The following is a 21,976-nucleotide window of genomic DNA, read 5'->3' as shown; positions in this document are numbered from 1 at the left end:
TGATTGTGGAGAAATATTACTTACCATAACAAATATTCAGTATGGATGAAACCTAAATGAAAATAGATACCTAAATGGACTTTAACTAATAAGGAGACAAAATCAAAGCCAGGTTTCAAGGCTTTTAAGGACAAGATAATGGTCTTGCCTGGGGGCAAGTTTGCAGGTTACAAATTGACACCTTTTGTGATCTGACACAGTGAGAACTCCAAGATTTTCAAGTATGTTAGTAAGCACACATTGCCAGTGTACTACAGGCGAAATAAGAAGTCATGGATGACCCAACTCCTCTTCCGAGATGCCCTCCTGAATTGCTATGCCAGAGAAATGGAGAATAACATACTTTCGAGATTTTGCTTATTGTTGATAATGCTCTCAGACATGGTCCTTTCATTCATGATCTTCATCCCCATATAAAAGTGCTGTTTCTCCGTTCAAACACCACCTCTTTGATCCAACCAATAAATCGAGGAGTTAGAGCAGCTTTTAAGGCTTACCGCCTGGGAGGCCCTTTGCCCAGACTATTGCTGTAACAGAAGAAGACACTGAGAAGACACTGATGCATTTCTGGAAGGATTAAAACATCTGTGACTGCATCTAAAACTTTGCTTGGCCTTGGGGCGATGTCACTAAGTAGTATATGAGTGGCATTTGAAGGAAGACACTCAAGAAGTCAGTTAATGACAACAAAGAATTTCCCAAAGATGAGGAAGCTGCAAAAGTCAACAAGGCTGTGGTTGACATGGCAAACAACTTTAACCTGGGTGTGGATGTGAATGACAGGTAATGAGCAGTTGTTGGAACTAGAACACATAGTTGAAGAAAAGAGGGGGAAAAAATGGAGAAGAAAAAGAAGAACCCGCAAGAAAATTTACAGTGAAGAGTTTAGCAGAACCTTTTCCAGACCTTTACAAGCTTCTTATAAAGTTTGAAAACATGGACCTCAACGCTGAAAGATTTTTATTAATAGAGAGGTGGATTATCTGCTTACATGAAAGTCTATGATAAAAAAAAGAAAAGAAAAGAAAAGAAAGGAAACCAAGCACACTACAATGGACATATTTCTGAAAAGAGTGCTCCTCAAGAAGAGCCTAAGGCAGGTCCTTCAAGAGATCTTCCAGAAGGAGGCATTGTTACCCTAGGAGATGACAGCTCCATGCGTGTTATTGCCCCTGAAGAACTTCAAGTGGGACAAGATGTGGATGTGGAAGACAGTGATATTAATGATTCGGACACTGTGTAGGCTGAGGCCTAATATGTATGTTTGTGTGTAAATTTTTAATTTAAAAAACTCTAAAAAATTAAAAAATTAAAATTTTAAAAATAGAAAAAAGCTTATAGAATGAGGAAATAAAGAAAGAAAATAGTTTTGTACAACTGTACAATGTGCTTGTTTTAAGCTGTGTTTTATAAGTCTAAAAGATAAAAAATTAAAAGTTTGTAAATTTAAAAAGTTACAGTAAGCTAAGGTTAATTTATTATCAAAGAAAGAAAAAATTTTATAAATTGAGTGTAGCCTAAGTGTACAATTTTTATAAAGTCTATGGTAGTTTAAGTCTTAGATCTTCACATTTACTCACCACTCACTGACTCACCCAGATTAACTTCCAGTCCTGCAAGCTCCATTTATGATAAGTGCTCTATACAGGTATACCATTTTTTATTTTTATACTGTATTTATACTGTACCTTTTCCATGTTGAGGTATATTTAGGTACATAAGTACTTACCACTGTGTTACAATTACCTACAATATTCAGTATCATAACATGCCGTATAGGTGTATAGCTTAGGAGCAATAGTCTATACCACATAACCTAAATGTGCAGTAGGCTCTACTATCTAGGTTTGTATAAGTGCACTCTGTGATGTTCACACACAATGACAAAATCACTTAATGTTGTTGCATTTCTCATAACGTATCCCCTTTATTAAATGTTGCATGACTGCACAATCCATGAAAGAAAGAATCGATAAGCTTGGGTTAATGAGCTAATCAATATTAAATACTTCTGTTTTGCAAAAAAATAATGTCAAAAGAATGAGAAGACAAGTCACAGACTGAGAGAAAAATATACTAAGAGCAGTTAAAACTCAACAGTACAAAAATTAAAAAAAAAAAGTTAAGAACTGACGAGTCACCTGATCAAAGAACACATAAGCATACCAAAACTTGCTCAACATCACGTCATTAGAGAATTGCAAATTAAAACAATGAGATACCACTAAACACCTATTACTATGACCAAAATCAAAAACACTGATGACATCAAATGCTGTTAAGGATGTGAAACAACAGAAACTCATGTATTGTTAGTGTGAATGCGAAATGATACCGTTGCTTTGGAATGTAGTTTGGCAGTTTCTTACAAAACTAAATATGCTCTTACCATACAATCTAGCAATTGTGCTCCTTGATATTTACTCAAATGAGCTGAAAGCTTATATCCACATATAATCCTACACACGCATATTTATATGCTTAATTCAGAATTGCCAAAATGTTAAAGTAACCAAGAAGTCTTCCCATGGATGAATGAATAAACTTGTATATACATACAATGAAATATTATTTAGCTCTAAAAATGAGATAACAAATCATAAAAAGACATAGAGAAAATGTAAATGTATTTTATTAAGTAAAAGATGCCAATCTGTAAAAGCTATTTACTGTATGATTCCAACCATATGACATTCTTGAAAAAGCAAAACTATGGAGAGAATAAAGGGAACCATAGTTGTCAGGGATTTCCCTAGGGAGGACGGAAAAAAGAAGCAGCAGTATGATATCATAATGGTGGATACATGTTATTACACACTTGTCAAAACCCATAGACTATACAACACCAAAGGTGAACTCTAATGCAAATTATGGACTCTGGGTGATAATGATGTGTCAATGTACGTCCATTAATTATAACAAATGTACCACTCTATGCAGGATGTTGATAGCGAGGGAGGCTGTACATGACTGAGGGAAGAGAATATATAATAAATTTTTGTACCTTTTGCTCAATTTTTTTGTGAATCTAAAACTGCTTTTAAAATTGCTCTAAAAATAAAGTCTATTTTTTTAAAAAAATAAATATGATAAAAGTCATTTATCTAATAAGGTGCTGCATTTTACATAGATATTTATGTCTATGAAAACTAGTTGATAGGATTACCTGCTTTGTATTTTAGTGTCAAAAGAAGTCTTATTTGGGGTTTGTTTTTTTTTAAATAAACTACACCCATGGCCTAAAAATCTATATACCAAGGTACACCATAATCAAATCACAACGACAAAGAGAAAATAGTAATATCAGCCAAATATAAATAAAATAATAAACAAACATGTACAGAGACACAAATAAAATGACAGGAGACATTTTACTGGAAACAAGGTAAGCCCAAAAACAGTGGAGGAATGTATTTAAAATAACAAAAGAAAAGAAAATGTCACTTAAAATTTTATACTCAAGAAAAGAACTTTCAAAAACAAAGCTTACATACATAATTTTTCAGACATACCAAACTTACCAGCAGACCCATGCTACGAGACTAAAAGAAAATTTTCAGACAGATGTAAAATAATTCTATCTTTATCAGCAAAAATGAATAAAAGCATGTAAATATATAAATTTATTTCTTATGGTTTAAATCTCTTTAAAAGATAACTGAGTAAGCAAAAGTAATAAATACATATTGTGTGAATTATAACATACATGGAAGTAAAATATGTGATAATAATAGCACAAAGAAAGGGAGAAGGGAATGCAAGTATACACCTGTAAGGTTCTCATCTGTATGTGAAATGGTATAATATTACTTGAACATTACTGGGACAAATTGACTGGGATAATTAGGTTATGTAAGTTGGTAGCCATACTATAAACCCACTTGACCTAATTAGCATTTATAAAATACTTCGCCAAACAACAGCAATATATATATACATTTTTTCTACCGCATACAGAATATTTACAATGATCAAATGCATTCTGGGCCATAAAAAAAGTCTCGATAAATATAAAAATATTCAAAACTTAAAACTATGTTAAGTGACCACAAACGAATTAAATTAGAACTCAGTGATAGAAGGTTACTTGGAAAATCCTTAAATCTATGTAAAATAAATAATACACATCTATATGACTTATTCAAAGAATAAATCAAAAGGAAAATTAGAAAGTAATTTGAAGTTAATGGAAACAAAAGCACAACATTTTGTGCAATATTAATTTGTGTGATACAGATAAAGCAGTGATTAGATGGAAATTTATACCACTAAATGCCTATAATACAGAAGAATCAATGACTTTAGCTTATATCTTAAACATCTGGAACAAGATAGCAAGGTAACCCAAAGAAAGCAGAAGAAAGGATATAAGTTAAAAGTAAATTCAATAAAATAGAAAACATAAGAACAGAAGAAAATCAATTGAATCAAAAGCTGATTATTTGAGGTCAATAAAATTGATATACCTCTAGCCAGACTTATCAGAAAAAAAGAGAGAAGACAAAAATGAGAAATACCAGTAATGAAAGATATGAAGTCAATATACTCCACAGATATTATTAAAATATATACAAAATAATGAATAATTTTATGACAATAAATTCAACAACTCAGATGAAATGAACAAATTCATTTTGGAAGAAATGAACTACTAAAGCCAACATAAGAAGATATCAATAACCTAAATAGTCTTATATGAAATAGGCTATTAAATTTGGAAACTTTCCCACAAAGAAAACTCAAGGTCCAGGTGGCTTCATTGATGAATTCTACCAAATATTTATGAAAGAAGTAATGCCAATTTTAAGCAAAGATAATACAAGTAAGTAAAAAAAAAAAAAGAAAGAAACAAAGAAAAGAAAGAGAAAAGAAACCAAATAAATGCTATTAAATGCTATTAAAAATAAATCAAGACAAAGAGATATGATAAAATGATTTTATTTTAAACAAAATCTTTTATAAAATAAAAGAAGAAGTATTATTTCCCAACTCACTCTACGAGGCTGTCATTACTTTGAAACTATATTTAAACATAAGCATTACAAGGGAAAAAATAATCTATAGACCATTATCTCTCATGGACATAGATATAAAAATTCTTAACAAAATTTTAGCAAATCAAATCCAAAAAAATGTCTTTCAGAAAAGAATAATATATTATGACCAAGTAGAGATTATCCTTGGATTGCAACATTGGTTCATCACCTAAAAATCAGTACAATTCACTACATTAATTGACTAGGGAAAAAAAACGTATTCACATCTCAGTAGATGAAGAAAAAGCATCAGAGAAAATGCAACATCTATTCACAATAGAAGTTCTCAGCAACAAGAAATTTGAACTTTGTCAACATGATTTTAAAAATCCACAGACACCTTGTGATGAGCACTATTCTTAATGGTGAAAGACTGAGATAAGGAACAAGGCAAAATGTCTGCTCTGAGCACATCTACTCAATGTTATTACAGGAGTTCTAGTCAGTGCAATAAGGCAAGAAAATCAATGCAAAGACATACAGATTTGTTATCCCATGGAACTGGAAATGTGTAAGGGTTGGGATACCAGAGAGAGTGATTGTTCAGTTGCCAAACTAAACCTACCTGTTAAACTAGTCCTATGTTGAGAGGAAATGTTTAGGGAAATAAATGACAAATTAATGAAAGAAGGTGAAATAATATTTGAAAAAGGGAGCTAATAAATTAATTACTCAAAAGAGAAAAGTAAATCTAACTTTGGTGCCTTGAGAGATACTTTGAGGAAAATAAGAATTCTGTCTCTTACCTTAGTTTGGATTCATATTTCTTTATAAGGGCAAATCACTTTCTTGGCTGAAACTTCTGCCATTACTGAAACAAAATGCCATGGCCTGAGGGGGGAGGCAGCAGACCTATTATTCATAAATAATGTGAATTATTTCATATTTATTTGATGAAACCACAGAAACTCTTATGCTGGCTAAATGGAAGGACACGAATGTGGTTATCTGTTGGCTCTCATTTTACAGATTACATGTAGTACCAGGGACTCTTTGGGGACATCCATGAGAATGTCTTCTCCGCATCAACACTTAAGAACCCTATTTAATAGTTGAACTCGAGATTACTGTGTAACTATCAATTTTGATGATGAACTGTTAAGAAAAAGATCAAGTAATAGAGGTGGAAAGTTATCTGTCACCCAACATATCATAAATGTTAAGTGTCAAAATTTTCTTATGTTGCTTTAAAAAAAAAATACAACATGAATATTATTGAAGCAGACAGATCCATGGAGAACATAAGTAAACTCACATATTGGAGACCACAACATCTGTAATCCAGGTGGCCTATGGGATACCTCAGCACACACAGGTAAAGGTATATGTAGAAGTAACAACTACCACATGAATTTGTCTTAGGAAACAAATATTTTGTGTGTAAATATTGTTTCCCAATTTTACTTGGGCAGTAAGCATAGAATAGATACAAAGCATATGATAGATAATACAAAATTTGACTACCAGTTCAAAGAGACTTTTAGGAAAAACAAGATTCCTCACAGGAAAATCAGCACTAACAGAATTCACCATGAATGCAAAGAGATATTCAGAAGATAGAACCTTCTTGCAAGAGGGCGATGCCCTGTGGTTATCCTATTCCAGAGAGCAGGTCAATGATAGCAAGCTTCGTAGTCTGGTAAAAAACTTTAACTAATTTCTTCCAAATGGAGGAAATGTTAAGAAAACATGACTGAATGAAATGGTGAGAGGAGCTTGTACTGGGACTGGAGCAGGGCTTTTGGATATGCCCCTACAAATAGAAGCGGAAGTAGCCCAGACTGGAATGGCAACATAAAGAGCTCTGCAGATATTCTTCCCAGAGGAACATCCAAAACTGGTCAAAATTGTAAATAAACATAGCAACTATTTAATGTCTCTAGAAATTGTCCAAAGTGTATATAGCAAGTGAAGAAATATTATTCAATAATATGTACTAAAGCTCAGCAAAAAAACTTCGAAGTCTATCACTTGAGACTCAGTCTGAGACTTCTGTCCCCCATACTGCCAACTCAGTATGACAGAAGCTCCTTTCCATGTGGAAGCAGCCAGGAACACAGGACTCCCTGTATATGCTTCCATTTATATGAAATTGATATGAAATGTCTAGAATGAGCAAATCTATAGAGGCAAAAACTACTTTGGTGGTTGCCTAAGACTAGGGAGCTGGGGGAAAATGAGAAGAAATGGGGGGAAATGTTAATGGGTATGGGTTTTGTTTTGAGGGGCAATGAAATATTTTTAAATTGTGCTGATGTTTACACAACTATTTATCATATTTACTACTTTATCCATTTATAGAAAAAATCTACGAACACCCTAAATTTGGGAGATTTCTAAATAGAGGATGTAATTCACATCAGTTTCCTCGTCAGCTTTGATCCCATGAATAGATACAAATAAGTCATACCCAATTGTTGAGTATGTGAAGACAGGAAATAAAGTAAGTTTATCTCAGAAAATCCCACAGAGAACTTGATAGGCTGTTTTAGAAGTCCCCTCCCATTTGGAAACCATTTCAACTCAATCCTATAAAATGACAAAAGATCTGTGGCTGTGCCACCAAAATATTTGTGCTCTGAGCTCACTGATGCATGGCCTTCGGTTTACACACAACAAAATCTGGTACCTGGGAAGAGGTCATTTCTGTTGGAAAGGGAGCAATGACTACAACAGTCATAATTCCTGATTTCTCGATAGAAACTAAAAAATTAAATACTTAATAAGAAAAAGTTGCTTTGGTTACATAATAATGTGATTTCTAAGAGTTTTCCAACTATTAATGTTACTGATAAAAAAAAAAAAGAAAAATTGACTAGATCATTGCTTCAAGTTAGAAGAAAATTCTTTAAAACATTTTATCCATCTATGGCCATGCCACTTTGAACAAGCCTGATCTCATCTGGTCTCAGAAGCTAAGCAGAGTCGGGCCTGATCAGTACTTAGATGAGAGACCACCTAAGAAGACCAGGTGCTGTAGGCGTAAAAAGTAAAAATTAAGGGATTGTAAAATGACAAGGTCCTTGCAATCTGTAAGGTCAACCAAGGGTCGCCTCGCCTAAAAAAATAATAATAAAATAAAATAAAATAGTTTTATCCATTGGCTGGTTTCAAATTGGATTCACGAAAATGTGAAATAGGTCACTTTCTGCAAATTAGAACAGAATTGGAATCACATTAGGTTTTATTACAAGAAAGTTGAACATTGAAAAACTTAGGATAACAGAAATATCAATGACATTGTAATCTCTGTAGAAATATGACTTCAGGTAACATGCATTAGTATGTTCTTAGTAAATTCCACTAAATCCCCATTTAAAATGCAGCTCTTTCTCTGTTAGTGGGATATACTTCTCAAAAAACTTGCTCAGAAGACACCATGGCACCTCCTAACACATGAACAAATGTTACTTATGTAGCTTAATTATTAAATTGACAAAGTAAGCAAATACTTCAGTCTTTTCTAATTAAATAATATTTTCTTATTCTAAAAGGTCCATTTAATTGCCACAGTACATCTGGTTTTCAATCTGAATGTTTAGTAGAGCCAAAAAAATGAAAGAAATTTTTAAACTTGAAGCTCTTAGCCTGAATGTGAACCTGGCAAATAATCTAGGCATCTCTCAAAGATAAGCAAGATTATAATTTCTTGGGGGTTTGTTGCTCCCAAGAATTTCATTTGAATTCCGTATTTTGTGTTTAATGGAATCATTGCAATATGATCAATTATTTTCTCTTCTTGCAGCATATGATTGGAAGGCAGTTCATGTAGGCAAACGATGAGGCTTAGTTTTCAGTGCAAGAAGGTACTTTATTATTTTCAAATATTATGAAGTAAACAAGAAAAAATAATCATTATCTTTAAATCCAGGATAAAGTAGAAATTGAATAAATCTCTAAAATCAGTTTATGTGACATCAGCACTCCTCAAATGGGAGACAGTATGATCAACCTGTCTTTACCCCAACATCCTTATCACTAAACTATAATAAATCTTGAGCAATAGGAGGTGACAATTCAGTATTTTATGTCTCATTAGTGCCACCTACTGAGTGCTGGTCACATTTCATAAGTCTCAGTTGTAAGTCAACTGCTATAAACCCCAAAGGAACCAAATCAAAGTAACAAAAGGATGACAATAGAATGATTATATCTCTAGGAAAAAAAAAGATTATATCTCTAAAAAGAAAATTCTTTTTATTCAAGCTATTTGAGTATAGACGCAGTAGCCAGAGCAATGAATGTCAGGTCGTAAAAAGAATTAGCTTTAAATTTCATTTATATGATACTTAATTTGATTAAAAGAGGCTTTACCTTGATTAAAACAAATATTAATGTCATACCTGTCATACTTATATCACAAATTGGTAATAAAAATTATATAAAATAATACATTTAAAAATCATAAAACATTTAAAAATGTAAAACATTCCATATAATTTAACCCATAATAGAATGGCAGTTTCAGTTTATTTAATTTTTTTCAAATAAAATGTTACAACTAATATATGATCCAAGTTAGCCTGCCATAGTAGGTTCAATTGATCAAAGCATTTGGAAAAGGTAAAATATTTCTTTTTACAGGAAATAGATGTTCTTACATTTGATGGTTTGGAACCCCTTTCTTAGTATCTTTTCATTTCTAAAAAAATAAAGGGGTTATTTTTATGGTCTAATTATATCTATTTTTCAGTTCTGAAGATGCACTGAATCAAACACATTGTACGCGACATATGAAGAGATGACGATTCAAACTTCTGATTTTGCTGAAACTATTGAAGTCACAAAGCACATGAAAAACTTAACGTGGTTAAATATTAAGTTCACTGATATTCGACTATCAGTGAGTTTTGCAAAACAGAATGATTCTATATAAAAAAAGTTCCTCTCACAAACTTTAGCTCTTTAACTACCTTTATGTAGATCTTGTCTGAAGTAATAAAATAATAATAATAAAACAACATAAAATAAAAATAATAAAATAAAAATAAAATAACTTCAAATATCTGATTAAATACATTCATTACACTCATTTTTTTTCTACCATATACATAATGCAGGTAGAACACCAGGATTGAGGAATCAAACAATGCTTACGCTGCATATTTTCTTATCTGTTGTCTCTAATTATGTAACAAGCAGCTTCCAGATTTGGGAACATCTAAATATCTGTAAACATTTAAATATTTGTCATCTTTGCCTCCATTGTCAGTTTTGCCTAAATGTTTCCTTTTCACATAAAGTTTTTGATATATTGTAATTATAAACCTAGCCAAAATGTGGAAGCCAATTATACTCTGCATATGCAAATATACTAATGTTTAACAGAAACCTTTTGGCACAAATCCTCCTACATTCACATCTTCCTGGCTTCCCTCCTAATCCCCCAGAGGTTTTTCAGCATGAAGAGCTCAATTATAAAATAGGAAAAGCTCCACTCAAAGCCATATGTACAGTTACAAAGTGCTCTAGAGAGGTTAAAAGACTGATGTGAATTTGGTCCACTGAATATAACCTGCAGCAATATTGCCAGAGAAAACAAGAATTTTAATGAGTCTAGGCTGAAAAAATAAATTACCTTGTCTCCATGGGTCAAGGCTAACGCCTTTTTCTTTAGTGCTGTGTGGAGAATCATTTCTATTGCTTTTTTTTTTAACCAGGTAAGTAGGTGGTTTTGACATTTTTGTGATCAGTAATCTGATATTTTTTCACAAATTGTTTTTCAGAAAATGGAAAGCGCTCTCATCAGTCGAATGGGAATAATTGATCATGTTAACAAATGTCTTTCTCAAAATCCATCATAATTTAAAATCATCTTGTTAATATTTATTTAAGAGGTATGGGCCTGATTATGATCATCAGTAAATATTTCAGTCAAAAATAAATAAATAAAAATGCATTTGTGTTTATAAATATATTGAATTTCCATACCAAAATTTTCAATTCGATGAAAAAAATGAACTAGCCCTGAAAATAGGGGTGGTAGTATAAAACATGATAATTGTAAATGTCAGTACAATTTACTGATTAGGGTTTATATGCCACATATCCAGCTAGACAATTTACATCCATTATCTCATGTCATATTCTTACCAACACTATGAACTCCATATGATTGTCCCTATTTTACAGGGGGAGAAAACTAAAATGAAAGAGGTAAACTAATATATCCCAGATCACCCAGCTAGACAGTGACAGAAAGGAGAATTGAAGTCTAGTAAATATCCACTTGCTAAGCCATGCATCCTGGCAAAGAGCTACATCTGCAAGGATTAAGAGTTTCTTTTTCTTAATTCACTTTGAGTCAGTTTGTTTCCCAAACTGTGTGCCTGTGGGACTTTCTCTCCAAATGGAATGAGTTTTTCTAAATTATACAAAGATGTCAGTGGCTTAGTATTAAGCCCTGTGTGTTATCAAACATTCTAAAAATTGAAAGAGAAAAGTTTGTTGTTAGCTCAGTTGATCAGAGATGGGATCAGAGACATAAGAAATTTAAATTTAGCCTGAAAAACAAATAGGATTTTAATGGGGAAGATGAAGAGTATACTGGAAGGGTAAAGTACGGCATTTTTGGAAATACAAAGGATCCATGTGTGGGGAAAAATAAGGCACATTTGAGATGTAAGAGATAGTCCATAGTGGCTAACACGTAGATTTTTCTAGAAGAATCGAAGACCAGACTGAAAAAGACCAATCTGTAGAATACTCAAAATGTTAAATTAGGGTGTGTGGTCTATGGTCATTAAGATTTTGGAGAGTAATAGAAGATTTAAGAGGGAAACAAAGCTATTCATAAGACAGTTATCTGAGCATTGGGTGTAGAAGTTTTTGAGCAGGTAATATAGCAATAAGAAAATTGAAAAACTATTATATCAAACCTAAACTACACTAGTATAGAAGTAGTGAAAGTGAAAAGGAGGGAAATTTATCACCAGAAATGCATTACTGTTCTTCTTTCTCTGAACATTAGCTTTTTTCAAGTTCTTATCACATATTAGATATTTGTCCATACAAGTATCAAGTTAAAACACTAAGATCTTTTGGAATTTGATATAGGGATAATGGTCATGAAAAATTATCTAAAGACCTTGAATTTGATTTAATAGAATTATTAAATCAAAAAAAGAACTTCAATACCCATTGTTCTCTGCATCCTCTTAATCTCATAAAAAGATCTATCTACCCAAACACATACATACACACACACACAAAATAACAATATCTTCAGCCCACAATTACTATAGGGACCTGTACATAGAATACTTGGCTGTAAGGGGATGTGTAAAATTATTAAAGTCTTATTTAAACAGAGATAAAGGTCTTTAAGGAATTCCAGTTTTAGAAAATTTTATGAAAGATTCATCCTCAAACCGTACTTCCACTAATAGTCCTGAAACCCAGTAGGTTGTTAATGCTCTTGAGTTCTGACATATCAAGAATCAGTGGAAGGTCTCCATATCATATCTGTGGTACCATTGCTTTCCGAATTCTTCTGTCTACCACCTCAAAGGAATTCATTCTATCAGGCGCTTGCTTTTTCACAAGATCTCCTATGTCATCTAACAACTGATAAGCAATTTTCAGCAAGGTCTTATTAAACATTATTTTATTTTCTTATTCATTCAAGTTTCCATTCATAATTCAGTGTTAAAAATACATATTTTAACCAATCTATTAGCATAAAATCATCTTTCAGATTATTATTATTACTGCAAATTTTATCTACTATTAGCCAAATAACTCTATAATTGTTACCTTTGCTGTTAGCATAATTGCTTTTAACAAATTTTAGCTTCTAACATTATGATTGATAGTATTAGAAACCTGCCGCCTCACCTAAAATAAGTTAGGAAGTCCTATAAACATTTTATAGATAAAAAGTGCTATTGGAGACTTGCAGCACTTAAATTCATCTTATATTATTTGTATCTCAATAACAAATAGTGGAATTGGTTTCCATTTATTGTAGGGTACAAGAATACTTGCCATGATAAGGTCACTAAAAGTCACTAGACAGTCACAAGACCTTACACTACACCTTGAAAATTATATACTCCTAATGTATAAAGCTGGAGAAATTATTCCTTCTAAAACTACCAGAGAATATTGACATTTTTAGTACATATGACTCATAACTCAAATAATTATAGTCAGTAGCATATTAATATAATCATCTCACATATGGTTTTATACTTTACCAGCTCCAAGACATTTGCATCTTGAGATCTATATTAACATTTTAAAGATAAATTAGCACATCTTAATACTTAGTAAGTAGAAATTTATAGAAAAATGGACATTAAATTTTCTTTGTTAAAAGGAGCAAAGGTGGTTCATATATTAGATTTTCATAACAGGAAAAAGCATTGATCAGCTTTCAAAAGCTAAATTTGTCTCAGGCTTATTATTATTCAAAGCAATGAATCTTCCCTGGTAACATGTCACAAAGGGAATAAGGAACAGAAGTGCTAATGATAGCCAAGCAATTTAGCAGAGTTTTAATTCAGTAATCTGGAGTTTTTGCATATTGAGACTGATTATATACACTAAAGTTTGATTCTAGAAGCACTTAATAAACTAAAGAAATGCTATATATTTTGATAATATAAAATACGATTTAATTCATACTGAAATTAAGAAGTAAAATATACCACTTTGCCAAATATAAAATAATCATTAATTTTCTCCATGCTAAAGCCTGCAACAAAAGCATTTACAATTTGTCATTATATCCAATGTTGAAAAATGACAACAAATTGCTGACTTATAGAACTTATATTGATGAAAATTGGAGTGAAGTCAGGGGTACGCACTGATAGAGGAGTAGTATTAAGCAAGAACATCTGAGTTTGACACTGTAGCAAATAATTTCACAGAAACAATTGACTGTCAGATGTTTACCTCCCTACAGATACTTGAGTCACAAGAAATAAATAAATAAAACTGGGCAATCAAAAATTTAACCATTCAGTATTTTTCAGAAAGATGAGTATAATGTTCCAACCAATAAATCTAGAGGATCCAGTTATAGTTTCTTAATTTTAACTACTTCTTTGGTATTGAAGTAATTTGAAATAACCTGAAAACTTGAGCATGTTGAAAGGTATATGCTAATATACTCATATTTGTAGTCACCACTAAGTTGTTACTAAGAATATTAATCATGTTCACGTAGCCAACCTTAATACCTAAGTTTCTCATTTGCTAATGGCAATTTGTGATAATTTCTGATAAGAGTCCTCCAAAATCAGATTTATATGATACAGATTGTTTTATATTGAAAGAATCTGTTAACTGAAAAATTACCCTAATATCCCTTCAGGGTATTTATTTATTCCTGGATAAAATCTAGGAATTGCTTTTAGGAGAAATGTCCATATCCAAAGATACATGTGAATTATTTAAAAAGAGTCGGGAAGCTTAGAAACTTTGGGGAACTTAATGTGAATCTGAGAACCAAGAAATAGTCCATCTTCTGGCATATCTGAAGGATGAACACTTCAGCTGCCTTGAGCTATTCCCTTTTTTTAACTTCAGAAAGGACTGAGGTAGTTGGTCAAACCATTGCCTCTCTCTATACTTTCCCCATTTCCTTTCTTTGTCTTTAAGCTCATGTGCAGCAGACTTCTATGCAGAAACACATGTATTATAAAGATTTTTTTTTTAAAGATAAAACATTTCCAGATTCATTTGAGTGGCAGAGATTGTGGTTAGGAATTGCAAGGAAGAGAGGCATAGGAAACTATCTTAGCAGTTGTACAACTTTTGATCTCTATACTTCCAATTCAGAGACCTATGTCAGTTCTCAGAAACAGCCAAAGCAATGGATTATCTGTATTCAAAATATAACATTCTCTCACTTGTGTATGTCTCACATTCATGCTCTCCAAAGTCTTAGATTGGGTCCATAGGAATAGATTCTGAGATGATGACATGTGTGCTGGAGGTTTAATAAAGAGTGTTCTCAGGAGTTGCCCCTATAAGGAAATGAGGAAGGCAGAACTGAACAGATGAAGAAACACCTGCAATGTGGTTGCTACCCCCATCTAAATAAGAACATCTCATTAGGCATGCCCTTTTGTATGAAGCTTATTCCTAGAAAGCTTTGGCTGGTGCTCTAAGGGCTGGTCTAGTTAGTTGTGGCCAAGTAAACTGGTCTGTTTTCATCCAAAACATAAAGCATAAAGAATTGCCAAGGACTCTATCATGGTGGACACTTAAAGATTCATAGATTCATCTTCAGTGCAACAAATGACCAACTTCTCAATAAGAGCCACATCAACAGCAACAATATAATAATCTTTTACACTAATTTGGTTCTTACAGTGCTAGGTACTATGTTAAATACTTTATCAAATCTATCTTATTTAATCCTAATAGCAACTTTACAAAGTGGGTATTATTATTATTATTTTTATATTACAGATGAGAAATTGAAATCCAGGAAAATATATATATATATATACATGTGTATATATATATATATATATACATATATATATATATATATATATATATATATATATATACATCCACTATATATATATATGTGTGTATATATATATATATATATATATATATATATATATATATATACACATATCCACTATCGTGCAACTAAGTCATAGAACTTGAAGGGTTTCAGACTCCTTAAGCATAAGAACTTTGCTAAACTATCTACATGGCCTGACTACATACTACTTGATGCTTAGGGAACTCCATCGACTTAATTTTAAGTATAAAGTAAAGTCTACTGTATTCCAAGTATTGCAAAACTGACACTATATTTATCCAGAGGTCACATGATCTTAACTTCAGAATGTTGCTGAGACCCAGAAATCAGTTAAAAAGGCTTTTGTGTTCTGATAGAAATGAAGAAATGAGGATTGGTTGTTCTTTCTGCTTTCTGCATTCAAAAACTAGAAAACTGAATCCAAAAGTGTAACTATCATTGTAAAACATGAGACACCATTGGAAAACAAGCAGCCATTGGGAAACAGGACTGTAACCACTGAGAAGAGGAAAACAGACCATTCAAGCCTGATTACACTGAGCTTATTGCCTAAAGGTAACTTTCCGGCTACTGTTCAGGAAATGGAAACCTTAATTGAGTCCAGTGGCCTCACTTATTTGAAGAACCAGAGATCAGTGTTTAAGGAGGCCAAGAAGGCTAAAATTTGATGGGCAAGGTATCAAAGAAGTGAGAGCCAAACAGAGAGAACTTGAGAGATCTGCAAGGGGTCCACTTGAGGCTTTGACTGAGTACTGATCAGCTCATGATGAGACCAACCTCCCAGGGCCAGAGAAGGAAAACACTCATAAAGATTTGCAGTACAAACTGGGCTGAAAGTAGTTTGCGTCTACACTGCAAGAGTGGAAAGACCTTGTAATGCAATGTGTGCCCTGTAGAATATTCAGGAGCATATTACTCTAGTTGTGAGCTTATATTTGCTCTATACCACAAGTGAATCTAAACCCACCTTAAGAATATTTAAATCAAGACTCAAAGGTATCCAATGATTTCTGTAACCTACCTGCATGCCAGAGCAAATTTGAACATGATTGAGAGACAATAAAATACAGCAACCAACAAAAAGCCAGGCATTTGATTAAAAATAACCTGGTATATAAAACACAGAAAAATATAACCCATAATGAGAAGAAAAATGGAGACAAAATGACAGAAATGATGGAACTAGAAAACACAGACATTAAACAGCTGTTAAAATATGTTCCAATTAACTTTAAAAGGGTAGAGGAAAATATTAACATCTGATTAGAGAAATGGAAGATTTTTTAAAAGACCCAAATTCTGGTTCTAGAAAGTTTGACTAATTTTTCCTTAAACGGTCAGATAGTAAATATTTTAAGGCCATATGATTTCCATTGCAACTATTAAACTTTGATCTTGCAGCACAAAAGCAATCATAGACAATACATAAATAAATGAGCGTGACCATGCTGTAATAAATCTGTATTTTACAAAAAAGATATCTGATTCACGGGCAATAGTTCACTGATCCCTGACCTAGAGATTAAAATATCAGAAATGAAAAATGCCCTGCATAGAATTAACTTCCAATGAGATCCTGTAGAAGAAAAGATCAGTAAAATCAGCATAATAATTATTCACAATGAAACACAGTGAGAAAAAACATTTATAGAGAGAATCAGGTACTTTGGGGGCCACATCAAGCAGTCTATTAAATATGCAATTGGAGTCCCAGAATAAAAAGGAAAGGGGAAAGAAAAAATATTTGAAGAAATAATGGCTGATTTTTTTCCCCAAATTTGTTGAAAACAGATCTACAGAGCTCAACAAATTCCAAGCTGATGACAAAACTGAGGCTTAGAGTTATTAGGTAATTTTCCAAAAGCATTTTCATAACAAGCTATGATTCAAATCTGGTTGCTGATTCAAGAACCCAAGTTTTTACCTATTTGGTATACTTCCTCTCAAGCTTGATAGAATTAGTCTAGTCTCCATAACAAGAGCAAAAATCATTTTATTGAGAAACCAACTATTTATCAGGTGCTGTGCTAGATATTATCTCATATATTCTTATTTAATTACAATATCTCTATTATGTCAGAATAATTTGCCACATTTTACAAATGGAAAAGCTAAAAGTCAGAGAGTTAACACAGAATGCTTAAATAACAAGTAATGGTAGAAAAAGACACAAACTCAAGTCCTCTGGATTTATAGGCTGTGTTCTCCTAGAGAGCTTGGCTATATGGATGGAGTATCTGAAAAAGAAATAAGGCATATGTTTTCTATAACTAGAAATGATATGGTTTAGAAATATTTGAAAGAAAAACTCATTGATGAAAGAAAATGAGGCCTTCGATTTTACCATTAGTTCAAGCAATTGCTGGCACAATACAAATTACTAAGAATAAATGTCAGAGCTAGTACAATAGCTCCCAGTATAGCTATAAGACTAAGAATCATAAAACCATAGAATTGTGAAATTATTTACAGATTGTAGAATCCAGTCTATTCCTTTTGGAGAAATGGAAATGCAACCCAGAAGGTTAAATCATTTGCCTAAAATAACATCATTGGTTATTGACCCTTTCTTCTAGGCCATCCCCAGTTCCATTCCAGAAAATATAAATTATTCATGCAGAAAGACAAACCCAATTTTGGCGGGTCAGAGATTTCAATGAGATGTGAATTGGTTAAAGATTGTGATTTATGAATTCAGGCAGCTATCCAGATTGCCTTATCTCAGCTGTCCTTCTGTGAAACGTACTATTGTGAATACCTAAATTGACCTCTATTCCATCTCATTCAATAGTCATTGGATATTTCATGAAAAAAAAAAGAAAGGTAAATTACTGTAACATAATGCAAAATTCTGAAAGTCAAAGGCTGTTAGATAGGAAACTTACAAAAAGACCATTTTTCCTTTTTTGCAAGATGTAAAATAAGCCAAGTTTGTGACCGAACTCTGAAGGATTAAATATGAATCATCCTCATTTTAAGCAAATTCTCAGCAATATAAATGTCAATCATATACATATATAAATATACACATACACACATGCACAAGACACACACACACACACACACACACACACACACACACGTGCTCTTATGAAAGCCCCATGAAGGCAGGGGCTAAATTATTCTCACACATTACCAATGCCTTATACAGCAGCAAGTACTGTAGGTGCTCAATATTTCTTGAGTGAATAAAAAAAATGAGTGAATAAGAACAAACACATAGAAAAGCATAACTCTAAAGCAATGCATGTAACTAGATTTTAAAGTACTAATTAGAGCAGATTGTAAGCAGTAATAATAAATAACATTATAGGCTGATTTTCATGTGCTAGCCATCATGAGCAGTGCTTTTCTATACTTTTATTTCATTCAATCCTGTCTTCATGAAATTAGAGATTTATCCCCTTCCTGGATGAAAGCACTCAGATCTTAAATGTTTTTAACCTCAGAAATTTTAGGACACCAGAATATCTGTCAAAAGATTATACGTGCCTAGAAAATGGTAGCGATCAATAAATATCAGCAATTCGTGTGTGTGTGTATGTGTATGTGTGTGTTAGTAGTAGTGGTGGTAGATCTGAGCTTGCCTTCACTCTATTTGAAGTTAAAGGCTTTTAGCAAGTTTGAGCAAGAAAACTGACATGGTTGCTACCAATGTTAGGCCCTTTACTTAGAAAATTGATGGATGTGTCCAGTCATTTCTTAAATCTTTAGGGCTGGGAAAACAGAGATGAGTTTTAATGATTAAATTTACTCAAAGCCTCTCTGAGTTTCAACACCATTGGTCTTTGTTGAGAAGTCCATGTCTTGGCATTATAATAAACTCTAAAGGAAGAGTTGCCCCCTCCCAAAAAGATTAAATAGAGATAGGGAGAGACAGAGAAGAGACATCATAAAAAGACATGGGATTTGTGCATGTTATTCATCTCTTCTTCAAATGTTCATATTCTGGCCAACATGAAGGTTCTTGACACTGAAGAAAATAGTAACTCTTCCTTGCTTAAAAAAGATTATTAATTCGTTAATTTTCTGTGGTCTACATAAGAGAGAAAATTAATAGAAAATAATAGATGGTTCAGGCTCTCATTAAAGACAGGAGGAGTGCTCCCCCAATTGTTTTAATAATCCACATACAACAACCTTATGAGGCAAATTCTCTTGTCAGCCTCAGTTGGAGAGATGGTAAATAATTTTCTTGAAATCTCTAATCAAGCCAAGTGGTAAAACCAGGGTTCAAACATAGTTTTTCTCATTCCAGAGCTCATGATCTTAGATACCATGTCCTCATTTCTCCTCACACTGATGCCAAATAAGAAAGAAATATTAGCTGAATTCATTTCTGTGAAGTCTTTCATGTTTCTCAAGCACTCCCCTGGCACATAAATTTGGTTAGTTCTCTGCTTGGCCTTTTCTCTTCACAGTGAAATCTGGCCAGGAGCATGGGATAAGGGCCAAGCTCTGCAGCACTCACCAGCTATTATATACCCTAATAATGCCCTGAGCTCTTGACAGGAAAAGAAAAGAAAGTCTGAGCTTATCCCCTTAATTTCCGATGTTTCAGGGTCCTAGCAATCACCCTAACAACATTATCACATGTTCTATATAGCCTACCAGTTAATAATAAGCAATTCATTTACTGTCACTACCTGGTTTTGCCACTTACTAACTGTAATTTTGGATAAAGTACTTAAACCCTCTAAACTTCATCTGCAAAATATACCCATAAGAGTATATACTTCGTGGAGTTGTAAGAATTCAGGGAGATAGGTTTTTTAAAAAACACTATTAGCAAATAGAAACCATTCAATAGGCATAATACATTATTATTAGATTTTTTATTGTAGGAGAGTGTATTTTTATTTTTTCCCCCATCTGCTCTAGCCCTTCTCATGGGGACTCAATGTAACAGCATACAGGCATGACTTCAAACTGTAGTTCTCATTTATTGAGTCTAGGCTTCTTTAGTAAGAAAACATACATGAATGAGTCCCCAATTCCATTTTGAAGCAGGCAAGATTCTTGAATATTAGGTTTACTCAGTTAATGCCCCCAGTCATGTGGTAGATTGTAAAATCACTACAAATTCTTCACTTTTCCATATCCATGTCATTTGAATGTGACTCTAGAACTTCCTATTAAGAACTGGAATCCAGGTTTGCTGGGAGAGTTGCTTTGGCCCATGGGATATTAATGACCATGAAACAAGTAGAGGCTTGAAAAACACTTGTATGTTTGAATTTTTCTACTCTTGCTGCTTTTGGAACTCTGCATTCCCCACCACAGGAAGAAACTTGGGCTGGTCTCCAGAATGACAAGAGACATGTGCCTTAGGCACTGTGATCATTCCAGCCAAAACATGCCAGTGAAGTCATCCTAGATAATCCACCTGCAGTTAACCTGCCAACTGAATACATATACATGTGAGAACATAGCAGAGATCGAATGAGCCAGCCCAGACCAGGAGAAACAACCACCCAAACCATGAGCTAAATAAATGCTGGTTGTTTGCCCCTTAAATTTGAGAGCAGCTTGCTGTGAAAAAAAAAAAAATCTTAACAGAAATAGATGCCAAGGGTTAGGTGCTACTATATCAAAAATGTGGCATCAGCTTTGGGACCAGGCAGGAAGCAGAGGGTAGAAAAGCAACAGAACAACCATTACTAAAGGCAGAAAAAGCAATGAGCAAATATTAGTGAAGGTTGGACAAGCAGTGAGGTAAGTACCATAGCAGGCTGAGAATATGATGATCTTAATTATGTAGCAGGAAAAATTTGGCACAGCAGTCACCTGAAATATCTTAGAAGACAAAAAAAAAATAAAAAACGTGCTAATGAAATTTTAGATTTGGCTAAGGAGCAATCCAGAGAGATACTAAAAGTAACAGTTGGATACTCCTAGCTACATTTGATAAGGTATTAAAAACAGAGAGAAATTACCTAATAAAGGAACCTAGACTTAAGTTTATAAGCAAAATTTTGGGAAAATATGGGGGGATCAAGACTTGCTACATGGAAATTCTTATTTATGTATGTATGTATGTATGTATGTATGTATGTATGTATGTATGTATTTATTCTTAGTGGCCCTAGCCAGTGAAGCATTCTGATATAAGACACAGTCTCAGGATAAAAACTAAATCGATGGAATAGCTATAACATTGTTTCATAAGACCTTGAATATTTAAAGCATGACTAATGACTATCTCAGACAAAAATTTTCTAAAATTCTTTAAAAGTCATGGTCTCAGAGAAGCTTAACCCAAAAATAGCAATATGTATTATATATATGTATTTTATATATATATATAAAATATATATATATATATATTAGAAGCATGTCTTTACAGCAATTGTGGGTATGACTTTTTTTTTCCAAATAAAAGAACTACAAGTTTGGATTAGAAGGGACAGATATAGGTCAAATTGTA

General features: G+C 33.0%; 1 pseudogene; it reads left to right on the top strand.

Moving 5' to 3' along the window:
• The first annotated feature begins 7,900 nt into the window (after positions 1–7,900).
• On the top strand, positions 7,901–8,019 carry LOC120608025 (uncharacterized; annotated as a pseudogene).
• The last annotated feature ends 13,957 nt before the right edge of the window (positions 8,020–21,976 follow it).

This window comes from Pteropus medius, unplaced genomic scaffold (genome assembly GCF_902729225.1).
Source record: "Pteropus medius unplaced genomic scaffold, Ma_sr-lr_union100, whole genome shotgun sequence".
NCBI classification, from domain to species: Eukaryota; Metazoa; Chordata; class Mammalia; order Chiroptera; family Pteropodidae; genus Pteropus; species Pteropus medius.
The sequence above is the reverse complement of the archived record's forward strand: the minus strand, read 5'-3'. Positions and strand labels throughout refer to the sequence as shown.